This window comes from Mobula hypostoma, chromosome 12 (assembly GCF_963921235.1).
Source record: "Mobula hypostoma chromosome 12, sMobHyp1.1, whole genome shotgun sequence".
In the NCBI taxonomy this organism is placed as follows: Eukaryota; Metazoa; Chordata; class Chondrichthyes; order Myliobatiformes; family Myliobatidae; genus Mobula; species Mobula hypostoma.
In genome coordinates, this window is record NC_086108.1 from 72,241,341 (window position 1) to 72,255,435 (window position 14,095).

The following is a 14,095-nucleotide window of genomic DNA, read 5'->3' on the forward strand; positions in this document are numbered from 1 at the left end:
ATTCCTGGAAAGTGACTATCTCTTATGTTAAATATCTGGATAAATTCCAATTGCAAATTTGATCTATCCAACATTTCAATTACTGAATCTAAAGGGTCAAAAGAATCTGCACATTGTACACTTGATCAATAACCATTATTTAAATCAATCACTATATTTATGCCTTCAATGAATAAATGTAGTAAAACTGAACATAATTCTATGTAATTTACAGAAGTATGTAAGTTTTCATATACACATTAATCCTCATTTCAAAGACACGTGAAAACTTAAGATATATTCCATATTTGTGTTCCCCACTGTAGTAGTTTTGATCTGCATATTTGACTTCCTTGGCTGGAGATAAGACTGGTGGGGAAGATCACAAGACCTGTACAAAGAAAGGGACTTCCCTTCTTCCACCATCCACACTACCCTCAACTACATCTCTTCCATTTCACGCACATCCGCCCTCAACCCATCTTCCCGCCAGCCCACCAGGGAGAGAGTTCCTCTTGTCCTCACCAGCCACCCTACCAATCTCCACGTCCAGCATATAACCCTCCATAACATCCACCATCTCCAACGGGATCCCACCACTAAACACATTCCACCCCCCTCCCCCAACTTTCTGCAAGAATTGCTCCCGACGCGACTTCCTTGTCCATTTATTCCCTACCACCCCCCCCCCACCTGCCACTGCTCTCCCTTCTGGCACTTATACTAGCAAGCAGAACAAATGCTACGCCTCCCCCCCCCACCCCCCAACTACCATTCAGGGCCCCGAACAGTCCTTGCAGGTGAGGCAACACTTCACCTGTGAGTCTGCTGGGGTCATCTATTGTGTTCAGTACTCCCGATGTGGCTTCCTGTATATCGGTGAGACCCAACGTAGATTGGGAGGCCGCTTCACTGAGCACCTATGCTTCGTCCATCAGAAAAAGCAGAATCTCCCAGTGGGCACTCATTTTAATTCTACTTCCCATTCCCATTCCAACTCCAACATGTCAGTCCATGGCCTCCTCTACTGTCACGATGAGACCACACTCAGCTTGAAGGAACAGCACCTTGTATTCCATCTGGGTAGCCTCCAAATTGATGGCATAAACATCATTTCTTGAACTTCCAGTAATGTTCCCTCCTCACTACCACCTTCCTTCACCATTCCCCATTCCTATTTCCCTCTCTGACCATATCTCCTTACCTGCCTATTACCTCCCCCTGCTCCTCCCCCTATTCTTTCTTCCCTGGCCTTCTATCCTCTCCTATCACATTCCCCCTTCTCCAGCTCTGTATCCCTTTCACCAATCAATGTCCCAGCTCTTTACTTCACCCCTCCTCCTCTGCTAGTTTCACCTATCACCTTGTGTTTCTTCCTCCTCATCGTCTTTTTTTCCCTCCAGTCCTGATGAAGGGTCTCGGCTGGAAGCATCAGCTGAATATTTTTCCATAGATGCTGCCTGGCCTGCTGAGTTCCTCCAGCATTTTGTGTGTGTTGCCTGTACAAAGCCTGCCTGATTTTCATTCTATTGAATTCGGTAACAAAATTCAAATGGTTTCCACAAAGGTAAATGTACAACTATATTGCTTTAGAGTTTCTGTTCCTTGCAGAGGGCATAGATGATAAGATGACCGTGTTCCTGGTTATAGCAGCCACTGAGTCACCTGAACTTATGACTTCTGACATGCAAAGGGCAAACATAAAATCTGAGAGCCTCCTACTTTTTTTTAACAGCATAGGTCACCAACAAACATGAACGTAATCTGAAGTAGGCACTGGAGCCCATTGGGCCTGCTCTGCTATCAGGGCTGATATTTTACCTCGGAGTTACTTTTCTGAATTAACCAGCTTATCCCTGGATTCCTTTAACATCCAGAAATCTGTAACATCTGTCCTGCACAATCCTAGAATTCTATTTCACTTGTTCCAAGCTGCTTGCCACTTTTAACTATCAATCTCACCTTCATTGATTTTTCTATGTCCAATTCATTACTCAGTTCTTGTGCGTACCTTCCACTGCATCTATTTGTCTTAGTTAAAAAATCCAAAGGTAAGTAAAATTGCATTTGTTTATGCTCAGTGCTCTTAGTAGTATATTGTAATTACAAGGCTGAGCTGAGGCTCTGACTGACACGGGCTTCATGTCTGAGAATCACTTTTCTTCCAAATACTATTTGCTTACTTTTTATTGCTTGCACAATTTGTTGTTTTTCTCTCCTTGCACATTAGGTGTTGGTCAGGTTTTTTTTGTGGGTTCTTTTGGGTTTCTTGTTTTGTGGCTGCCTATAAGGAGACAAATCTCAAGGTGTATAATATATATGTACTTTGACCTTTGAACTTTAAAACTATTACAAGAGCCATCATATGGTTGTTAGTTGTAAAGGAACTAAAGTTTGAACTTTCATGGCAAATCCATTGTTTTTAAAATGTCTCCAAATGATAGCATAGCAAGATGAGAAGTACAAGGAATTAAAAATACTTCGAACTGCTTATTCAGACAGAGGTTTTTTAGATTTTACATTTTAGAGGACATCAAGTACTATAACCATGTTTATTACTTTTTATCAATTTTCTGTTCAAACCATTGTTAATCTTAGTAATTTCTTCATGGCAATAGCAGACCTACTTAGAACTGGAAAGAGGTTTCTCGATGGCTCTAATGCTACTAATTGATCTGATGGCTCCATGAACCATGCAATGAAATGCATCCAAAAAGCTAAGGTTTCCTGGTGACTCGCATCTTTGTTAAAATGTATTTTGTATTTAACATTGGTATCTTTTTCAAATTATCATACAGGCTATTTCCTCCAATGTGAGACAATTATTCCAAAAAAAAATTTGAGCGTCCAATCAGCCACAGAGCCAGAGTATAAGATTCCATAATTTGTCATCTTTGGGTGAGTTTCATATTTAGTTGTTGCTATCTTTTCCTGATGGGCAGGTATGGTGACAGCTTCCTCTGTACTTCCACACTGGAGTTGCAATCTGCACTTGATGCCCAAGAATCCTTGCTGGAATTGGAGAATGTCAGGACATCAAACTGACTCTCAGCCGGTAATGTTGTCTCTTTATTCCCTCCGTAAATGCTGCCTGACTTGTTGAGTTCCTCCAGTATATTGCACATATTGGTCAAGTTGACCTGTTGTCTCTGCTGCTTCCTGCAGTGAAGGAGACTGACAAGGCTCAACTGTGAACAGTTTGCAGTGGAGACCTGAGAAGTCCTGGGGTGATGTCCACGTATTCAGGTAACAAAGGGTTGGAAGACAATTGGCAAGAAAGACTAGTTGAAGTTGATGACCCTTGTGCCAATAGTATGGTTACAACCAAAATAAGTATTCAGGAATGAGCCACTAATGAGTAATGTCACCACATCTAGAACTCCACCCTGTGTAGTTGCAGGGATAATTTTATGTTGAGAAAGTTTTAAAAAGCTTCAGAGGGTTTTATAGCAAGTGGTAGTTTTTAAGTCTAAATATATTATTTAATTTAAATTTGAAGTGAGTCATGCAGCACTGAGAAAGATTTCATTTTGTCAGCCATATGAAAGATGTGCCATTTGTCTTAAGGGAAGTTATTGCAGAATAGCAGAAGTTTTTTGAGGCAAGAAACTCTTGGAGATGAGATTATGAACTGTTAAATAAAGCAATGTTTGCAGAAGAAGTTATATAATCATTTATATTAGTCAGGCACATGGAAATTGACATATTGGAGTGTCCATGAATGTAGTTGCTTTGTTCTACCAGAGCAACTTTATAAGTGTCTGCACAAGTGATTATCAGCAAACGTAAAATATATGAATTAGAAGTAGGAGGGAGACGAAGAGTAGGGAAGAAATCATGTCTTCTGATTGACAGGTTTGTGCCCATTGAGGATTTTTATTGCATCCTTGACTTTTCCATAATCTTAGGAGAGAAATGTAAATCCACATTTAAGAGATTGAACACTCTTTGACCCATATCATGTTGAGCAAAAGAACCAACATCTATCTCACAGCTTAGATGATTTCGGGTTAGGGGTAAAGTGGTTGCTTACTCAAGCAGATAGTATGTCCACCAATAGAACTTCAACTGGGTAGCTTTCTTCTCTTCATGAAATAAATACTTACCCCTTTAAATGGAGTTCTATAGGGTCTATAATTTTGAAAACCAAAGATTTTTTTTGATATGGACAGTTTCACCCTGAGAAAATCTCAAGGAAGAACTATTTCCTGGACAAGAGCAGAGATCTGATAACAACTAGTGATATTTCTCTGGAAGCAGAAGTACATTTATAAATGCCCCTCCTGAATAAATAGTAGCAGTCCTCCACAAGAGTTGTACTTCATGAACAATGACTGGCCCAATCCAGTGTTGTACAGCAGGCTGTAAGAACTACATGATGTTTTTATCTGTAACTGATCAGAGATTTACAGTGAGATTACACATGAAATCTGATGTCTGGATCTGATCTGAACATGATATCCTTTACCTGTACCACCAGTGTTATCCGTTATAACGTAGTTACTGCAAAACATTATTGCTGGAGTATGCTACAATGATATAGCTTTTAAGTTCACTTTAAGATGGTTCTTAATGATAAAAACAAGATATATTGAATAATAATTTCTATTCTTGTTCCATATCTCATTAAATGTGAGAAACAAGCTAAATCCAAATGAACACAGAAAATGCAGGAGAAACTCAGCAGGTCAGGCAGCATCTATGGAAACGAATAAACAGACGACATATGGACAGAGCCCATTCATCAGAGCTCCTGGTGGTACCACATTACTCATATAATGAGTAATATATCATATATATTCATAGATATGAGTGTATCTATGCATTACTTTGTAATATTTGAGGAAATTCAATCAGGGAGTTTGGTAGAACGATAGTAGGCAATAGATAAATGAATAATCTCATTTGCTAGTATAACTTTGACCTCCAAACATTTAGGAATGAAATAGCTTTTTGGTCCCTTCATCAAAAGCAATATAATAGAACAGAATGTTTTAAGTGGGCTGTCAAATGATCCTGTTGTCACGGTAGTATATAGCTAATATTAATGCCCGTCACATAATGTTTGAAAACCTAATGTGTCCTTGGCATTGAAAACCTCCCCTGCGAGATGAAATGACTAATAATGCTTTTAACATAGAAACATGATGTCATTCTGTGAGTGCTTGCAAATCAGATTATCAATTAGGTAAAGTCACCAGGAGACAATAATGTAGCCTAGGAATATCAATTAATCAACTAGAATCTATTAGTCATTGATGGGCAATTTCAACACATTTTGTTTCTAATTATTTCTGTTCTCAATCTTTAAAGTTTCTGTTACATGTTTTGTGCTCTTTGTATAATTAAACAATTAAATCCTCTGTACACACTGTCCACTCCCTCCACCACCATCAACAAAGCATTGTCTTGGGTGACCGGAATCTGAAAAATTTTTGCTTTCTGAACACAAAAGCAGAATGATTAGAATAATTTGAGTACTTTCACAGCTTCAATTGTTGCTTTTCTTCCAAAGTTGTTTGGAACATTGTGTTCTAATTGATTCTCTCGATGTTTTCTGAGTACCTGAATAGTAACTGCTGCTGACCTCATTGGGAGTATTGGCTGAGGAAAGGAATTGATCTCTCTGCTTGAAAGAGATAAATTACAGCATCCATTTGACTAAGGCGATCCACCAAACAACTTACACTCGGCCACATTAATTTATCTTTGTTGCACTGTCTCAGTATGTTGTTTACTAATGTTCCGTTTCAATTGCAAAGGAAATAATCATTCCTCTGGATGTCATCTGCTGGTCCTTTGAGTCAGAGACAGTGCGTTTGAGTTCTATTTCAGAATGCTCATGATAAATTCTAGACATCACTCAGAGACTTTGGATGCGATGTTAAACAGAAGCCTTCTTAGCTTGAAATTAAATGCACCATTTTGCTCTTCCAGAAGCATTGTGGGATTTTATTGTATGATGAACAATATTTATTCCTTAATCTATGGTCTTTATCACAATTCTGTTTGTAAGACAAACTGCCTGCTGTGTTTCCTACATTTTAAATATGACTTTGATTCTGAGGTACTACATTAGATGCAAGTTTTCAGGACATCCTGAGAATTGTGAAAAAATATTAATCTAAGTCCTTAACGTAGATGCCCAATTCTTTGCCTACTAGCAGGAGATAATATACTTGCATTGACTCAACTCACTCTGGACAGGCATAATTTCCCCTGATGTTTCCTTTGTGATCAATAAAACAAATTCCATTTGAAAAGTCTCTTTCACATGGTGTTCTGGGTACCTGAGCATAGTTACATTACGAGGTGTTACAATGACAGTGTGGCAGCCTAGAAGAAACCTTGTCAATGTAAACATTTGCTTGACACATTCTTATCAGATGTTTTGAGAGAAGTGAAGCACAGAAAATAAATTGAGAATCGTGTTTCTCCACACTAGGGTGCTAAAAGTGAACAAAAATATGTAATGAGATTATCTTTTATAAACCTACTAATTCCCACAATTATCTTGACTATACCTGTCTCCTGTAAAAATGTTTTTTTTCCCTTTTCTCAGTTCCTTCGTCTCCACTGCATCTGTTGCTAGGATGTGGCTTTCCTTTCCAGGATACCAGAAATTCCTCCATCTTCAATGGATAGGGTTTCTCTTCCTCCCCTGTTGACAGAGCTCTCACCCGTATCTCTTCCATTTTTCAAACATCCACACTTGCCCCATTTTCCTGCCATCTTAACAGTTCCTTTTGTCCTCACCTACCACCCCATGAGCCTCTGCTTACAACAGACAATTCTCCACAACTTCTATCATCTCTGAAGGGATCCTACCACTAAACAATTTTTTTCCTCCCCCTCTCTCTCTGCTTTCCACAGGGATTGCTCCTTCAGTGGTTCCCTTGACAATTTGTCCCTCCTCACTAATCTCACTCCTTGCAACTGGCCAAAGAGCTGCACCTGTCCATTCACCTCCTCCCCTACCTCCATTCAGGGACCCAATCAGTCCTTCCAGGTGAGGTAACACTTCACCTGCAAATCAGCTGGGGTCACCTATTGTTTCCAGTACTCCTAATGTGGCCTCCTCTGCATTGGTGAGGTGTATCGTAAATTGGGAGACCGCTTCGTCAAGCACCTCCGCTCCATCTACCAAAAGTGAAGAGCGATGCCCAACATTTTAATTCCAATTCCCATTCTGACATGTTAGTCTATGGTCTCCTCTTGTGCTATGATGAGGCCACCCTCAGGGTTGAGGAGTAACACCTTATATTCTGTCTGGGTAGCCTCCAACCTGATGGCATGAATATCCATTTCTCTTCCCAGGAGAAAAAAAATTGCCTCTTTCCCTTCCCACCTGTCGTCTTCTATTCCCTGTTCTCTCACCTGCCTATCACCTTCCCCTGGGTCCCCTCTACCTTCCCTTTCTTCTATAATCTACTCTCCTCGCCTATCAGATTATTTCCCTCCAGCCCTTTATCTTTCCTACCCACCTGTCTTCATTTATCACCGAGCTATCATCCTTTCCCTCCCCCCAACTTTTTTATTTGGCCATCTTCCCCCCCCCCCACCCCTTTCCAGTTCTGAAGAAGGGTCTTGGCCTGAAACGTTGACTGCTTATTCATTTCCTTAGATGCTGCCTGACTTGCTGAGTTCCTCCAGTATTTTGTGTGTGTTGCAATGAAATTGTGACTTGCTTTCCATTATAATTTTCCAGAATATGTTACCTAAACTCCACTGCTGTGTAAAATAATTTTTGTTTTGAAACAAATTCATTTGCACCAATTTGATTGTGATGATTTCTCATGTTTGGAAACACCTTATGGACATTTATTGCAAGTTATTTCCACTATCCACTTAGATTCTTTTTGTTTGTTTCAGAGCATTCTGTGTAACAAAGTGAAGGTGCTTGAAATTTACCTTCAGTATAAAATTGGTATTTAAAACAAAGCAAAATAACAGCCTTGTATAATCAAGGACACGACCCACCCAGCCAACACACTTTTAGTCCCTCTTCCCTCTGGGAGAAGGCTCAGGAGCTTGAAGACTCGTACGGCCAGATTTGGGAACAGCTTCTTTCCAACTGTGACTGCTGAACGAATCCTGAGCTGGATCTGGGCCGTACCCTCCAAATATCCAGACCTGCATCTTAGTTTTTTTGCACTACCTTACTTCCCATTTTTCTATTTTCTGATCATGATTTATAATTTAAATTTTTAATATTTACTATCGATTTGTAATCCAGGGAGCAAGAAGCGCAGAATCAAATATCGCTATGATGATTGTACGTTCTAGTATCAATTGTTTGGCGACAATAAAGTATAAAGTAAAAGATATCTTTGCTCCACCCACTGTACCAACCAGGATCTCCTGGTGGCCAGCTAGTGTAATTACACTTCCCGTTCCCATGCCAACATGTCTGTCTTTTAGCCTCCTTTACTGCCAGCATCTCTCTCTCTGTCCCTTTCTTTCCTTTATCCCACCAGTTCTAATCACCCCATATCTTTCCCCTTCTCCACCCATTCAATCTGCCTGTCAAGGTCAAGTTTCTTGTCATATGCCCAAGTGCATGTCTGCTCAGGTACAGTGGAAAACCTTGTTCCAGCAGCATCACAGGTGCATAGAATTATATAAGCACAGTTCTGAAGGAAAATATAAACAACATAAATTATACACAAATCTTCAAGAAAGAACACAATTAGAACAAAATAGAATCAAAGTCCATTTTAGTGGAAAGTAATCAAAGTGGTCATAGTAATCGAGGTTTTGCCAGTTGGTTTAAGAACCAACTGGTTAAATGGGTTGAACAAGATGGTGACAGGGTGTACAGGAGTGAGACAGATCAGCTGGCTGAGTGGTGTCGTAACTACAACCTTGTACTCAACATCAGTAAGACCAAGGAATAGATTGAGGACTTCAGGTAGGGGAAGTCGAGGGAACACAGTCCAGTCCTCATCGACGGATCAGCAGTGGAAAATGTGATTAGTTTCAAGCTCCTGGATGTCAGCATCGCTGAAGATCTGTCCTGGGCCCAATATTTTGATGCAATTACAGAGAAGCCATGGAAGTGGCTATATTTCATTGGCAGTCTGAGGAGGCTTGCTATGACACTAAAGAATCTCTCAAATTTCTAACAATTTATCACTGAAAGCACTCTAACTGGTTGCATCCCCATCTGGTCTGGAGGGGCCACCGCACAGAATCAGAAAAAGCTGCAGAAAGCTGTGAACTCAGCCAGCTCCATCTTGGGCACTAGACTCCCCAGCATCAAGGACATCTTCAAAAAGCAATGCATCAAAATGATAGCGTCCATCAGTAATGAAGTCCAGCACGCAGGACATGCCCTTTTCTCATTACTATCGTCAAGAAGGAGGTATAGCAGCCTAAGGACCAACACTCAACATTTTAGGAACAGCTTGTTCCCCTCCACGTTAATTTCTGAATGGACAATGAACCCACATACATTACCTCAATATTTTTCCCTCTCTTTTAGCACTACTTATTTAATTTAATATAAAATTAAATATTTCTTGTTGTAACTTATAGTTTTTAATACCATGTATTGCAATGTACTGCTGTTGCAAAACAAATTTCACAACGTATCCCAGCGATATTAAACCACATTCTGATTCTGGGATTTGTAAACTTTGTGGTGTGGGATTTTATTGTTCTGTACCACCTGCCCAGTAGTAACTGTGAAAAGATGGCATGGCCCAGATGACAAGCCAGCTGCACATTCCTCAGTCCATTTCCACTCCTCAGCTTCCTTTTTTCACCGTCCACTGTCCAATTCTATCACTTTCTATCTTGTTCAGCTCTTGGTCACTTCCACCTATCACCTCCCAGCGACTTACATAATTCCCACTCTCCCTCTTCCCCACCTGCCTATCTTCCCTAATAATTCCCTAATAGCGGCCGTGGATGATGCATCCGAACTGTCTAGAGATGTAAGCCTGGGCAGTACAATATGAAGAGCAAGCTCCCCCTCTGATGATCCCAAAGGAACGGCAGAGACCGATACAGTCTGGTACCAGCAGCATCGCTGGAGTTGCCAGTCAGCATTGAACTCAGCATAGGACTACCTTAGGGACATAATAAGGTAATAAGGAATGCAGTTATTAGATTCAGATTGCTTCTACAGTTCAAAATACCATGTTCATTTGTATTTTGCTATAAGTGGCAATCAGCTTTCTTCGGGCTTGAGAAGCCTTGCAACAGATTTGAGGGTGATTTAGAGGGTGAGAGCAAGTGGGCCAGTGAAGGAGTGGAGCTCTGAGGCTTTGACTCGAGAGATTCTGGCAGTTTTGGCAGTTTTGGCAGTTTTGGCAGTTGGTCTGTGCAATCAAGTCAATCAAGATTTGAATAGATCAGCAGAAAGCCATTGGTTGGACAATCAAGATTTGAGTAGCTCAGACTCAGCAGAAAGCAGCTGATTGAGCAATTGAGGTTAGGTGACCAAGCATTTTGAAAAGCTCAAACAGATAAATAGAGGGATAGCTCAAGCGAAGCAGCCAGTGAAGGAGTGGAACTTTGACGAGAAGAGGCGGAGGACAAGCTAGCTCACAGTTAGTCTTTACAATGTCTCCTGAGATGGTGATGTGCCTCTCATGTGAGATGTGACAGTCCTGGGGGAACGCCCCTCTCCCGCAGAGTCATATCTGCCAGAAGTGCATACGGCTGGGCAATCTGATAGACCATGTAAGGAATCTGGAGCAGCAGCTAGATGACCTTCGACTCATAGGGGAGAATGAGGCAGTCATAGATGAGAGCTACAGAGAGGTAGTCACACCTAGGCTGTCGGAAGCAGGTCATTGGGTGACAGTCAGAGGGGGGAAAGTGAAGGTGAGCAGACAGGTAGTACAGAGCACCCCTGTAGCCATTCCCCTGAATAATAAGTTTACCGTCCTGGATACTGTTGGCGGGAACGACCGACCAGGTGTGAGCCACGGTGGCAGGGCCCTCCAGCACTGAGTCTGACCCTGTGGTACAGAAGAGTGGGATGGAGAAGAGGAGAGCTGTCGTCATTGGAGACTCAGGGGAGCAGACAGGAGATTTTGTGGACGTGAGAAGGACACCCGCATGGTTTGTTGCCTCCCAGGTGCCAGGGTCCGGGATGTCTCTGACTGGGTGCACGACATCCTGGTACAAGAGGGAAAGCAACCAGAAGGCGTGATACATGTTGGGACCAACGACATAGGCAGGAAGACGGATGAGGTCCTGAAGTGTGAGTTTCAGGAACTAGGCAGAAAGCTGAAGAACAGGACCTCAAGGGTGGCATTCTCAGGATTGCTGCCAGTGCTACGTGACAGTGATGGTAAGAATTGAAGGAGATGGCAGTTGAATGCGTGGCTGAGGAGTTGGTGCAGGGGGCAGGGTTTTAGATTTTTGGACCATTGGGATCTCTTCTGGGGAAGGTGGGACCTGTACAGATTGGATGGGTTGCACCTGAGCTCAAGGGGGAACAATATCCTTGCAGATAGGTCTGCTAGCATAGTTCGGGAGGGTTTAAACTATAATTTGCAAGGGGGATGGGACCCGGAGCGATAGAGCAGTGAAAGAAGCGCATGGAGTAAAGCCAGATCTAACATATAGAGAGGCTTTGAGGAAAGAGAAGCAGAATAAACGGTTTAAAGGTAGTAAGGTAGAAGGGCTGAAATGTGTATATCTCAATGCAAGAAGCATCAAGAACAAAGGTAATGAACTGAGAGCTTGGATACATACATGGAATTATGATGTAGTGGCCATTACAGAGACTTGGCTGGCACCAGGGCAGGAATGGATTCTCAATATTCCTGGATTTCAGTGTTTTAAAAGGGATAGAGAAGGGGGGGAAGAGGAGGAGGGGTGGCATTACTGATCAGGGATACTATTACAGCTACAGAAAGGGTGGGTCATGTATCAGGATCCTCTTTTGAGTCAGTATGGGTGGAAGTCAGGAACAGGAAGGGAGCAGTTACTCTATTGGGGGTATTCTATAGGCCCCCTGGTAGCAGCAGAGATACAGAGGAGCAGATTGGGAGGCAGATTTTGGAAAGGTGCAAAAATAACAGGGTTGTTATCATGGGTGACTTTAACTTCCCTAATATTTATTGGCACCTGATTAGTTCCAAGGGTTTAGGTGGGGCAGAGTTTGTTAAGTGTGTCCAGGACAGATTCCTGTCATAGTATGTGGACAGGCCGACTAGGGGGAATGCCATACTAGATCTATTACTAGGTAATGAACCGGGTCAGGTCACAGATCTCTCAGTGGGTGAGCATCTGGGGGACAGTGACCACCTTTCCCTGGCCTTTAGCATTATCATGGGAAAGGATAGAATCAGAGAGGACAGGAACATTTTTTAATTGGGGAAGGGCAAATTATGAGACTATAAGACTAGAATTTGCGGGTGTGAATTGGGATGATGTTTTTGCAGGGAAATGCACTATGGATATGTGGTCGATGTTTAGAGATCTCTTGCGGGATGTTAGGGATAAATTTGTCCCAGTGAGGAAGATAAAGAATGGTAGGGTGAAGGAACCATGGGTGACAAGTGAGGTGGAAAATCTAGTCAGGAGGAAGAAGGCAGCATACATGAGGTTTAGGAAGCAAGGATCAGATGGGTCTATTGAGGAATACAGGGAAGCAAGAAAGGAGCTTAAGAAAAGGCTGAGAAGAGCAAGAAGGAGGCATGAGAAGGCCTTGGCGAGTAGGGTAAAGGAAAACCCCAAGGCATTCTTCAATTATGTGAAGAACAAAAGGATGGCAGGAGTGAAGGTAGGACCAATTAAAGATGAAGGTGGGAAGATGTGCTGTGGAAGTGAGTGAGGCCCTCAATAAATACTTCTCTTTGGTATTCACCAATGAGAGGGAACTTGATGATGGTGAGGACAATATGAGTGAGGTTGATGTTCTAGAGTGTGTTGATATTAAGGGAGAGGAGGTGTTGGAGTTGTTAAAATACATTAGGATGGATAAGTCCACGGGGCCTGACGGAATATTCCCCAGGCTGCTCCATGAGGTGAGGGAAGAGACTGCTGAGCCTCTGGCTGGGATCTTTATGTCCTCGTTGTCCATGGGAATGGTAATGGAGGATTGGAGGGAGGCGAATGTTGTCCCCTTGTTCAAAAAAGGTAGTAGGGATAGTCCGGGTAATTATAGACCAGTGATCCTTACGTCTGTGGTGGGAAAGCTGTTGGAAAAGATTCTTAGAGGTAGGATCAACAGGGATTTAGAGAATCATGGTCTGATCAGGGACAGTCAGCATGACTTTGTGAAGGGAAGATCATGTCTAACAAGCCTGATAGAGTTCGTTGAGGAGGTGACCAGGCATATAGATGAGGGTAGTGCAGTGGATGTGATCTATGTGGATTTTAATAAGGCATTTGACAAGGTTCCACACGGTAGGCTTATTCAGAAAGTCAGAAGGCATGGGTTCCAGGGAAGTTTGGCCAGGTGGATTCAGAATTGGTTTGCCTGCAGAAGGCAGAGGGTCGTGGTGGAGGGAGTACATTCAGATTGGAGGATTGTGACTAGTGGTGTCCCACAAGGATCTGTTCTGGGACCTCTACTTTTCGTGATTTTTATTAACGACCTGTATATGGGGGTAGAAGGGTGGGTTGGCAAGTTTGCAGACGACACAAAGGTTGGTGGTGTTGTAGATAGTGTAGAGGATTGTCAAAGATTGCAGAGAGACATTGATAGGATGCAGAAGTGGGCTGAGAAGTGGCAGATGGCGTTCAACCCGGAGAAGTGTGAGGTGGTACACTTTGGAAGGACAAACTCCAAGCAGAGTACAAAGTAAATGGCAGGATACTTGGTAGTGTGGAGGAGCAGAGGGATCTGGGGGTACATGTCCACAGATCCCTGAAAGTTGCCTCACAGGTGGGTAGGGTAGTTAAGAAAGCTTATGAGGTGTTAGCTTTCATAAGTCGAGGGATAGAGTTTCAGAGTCGCGAGGTAATGATGCAGTTCTATAAAACTCTGGTTAGGCCACACTTGGAGTACTGTGTCCAGTTCTGGTCGCCTCACTATAGGAAGGATGTGGAAGCATTGGAAAGGGTACAGAGGAGATTTACCAGGATGCTGCCTGGTTTAGAGAGTATGCATTATGATCAGAGATTAAGGGAGCTAGGGCTTTACTCTTTG

The 14,095-nt window shown here is 42.3% G+C and overlaps 1 long non-coding RNA gene across 2 annotated transcripts in view; it reads left to right on the forward strand.

The window, feature by feature from the left end:
* The window catches only part of LOC134355204 (uncharacterized), a 99,898-nt gene that overhangs the window by 38,304 nt on the left and 47,499 nt on the right, over window positions 1-14,095 (forward strand). Inside the window, exon 3 of one of the 2 annotated variants that reach the window (XR_010019979.1) lies at window positions 2,922-3,322. The exons of the other annotated variant lie outside the window; for it this stretch is intronic. This is a non-coding gene — a long non-coding RNA (uncharacterized LOC134355204). Of the gene's footprint in view, window positions 1-2,921; window positions 3,323-14,095 lie in introns of those variants that run through there. 2 annotated transcript variants of the gene reach the window in all.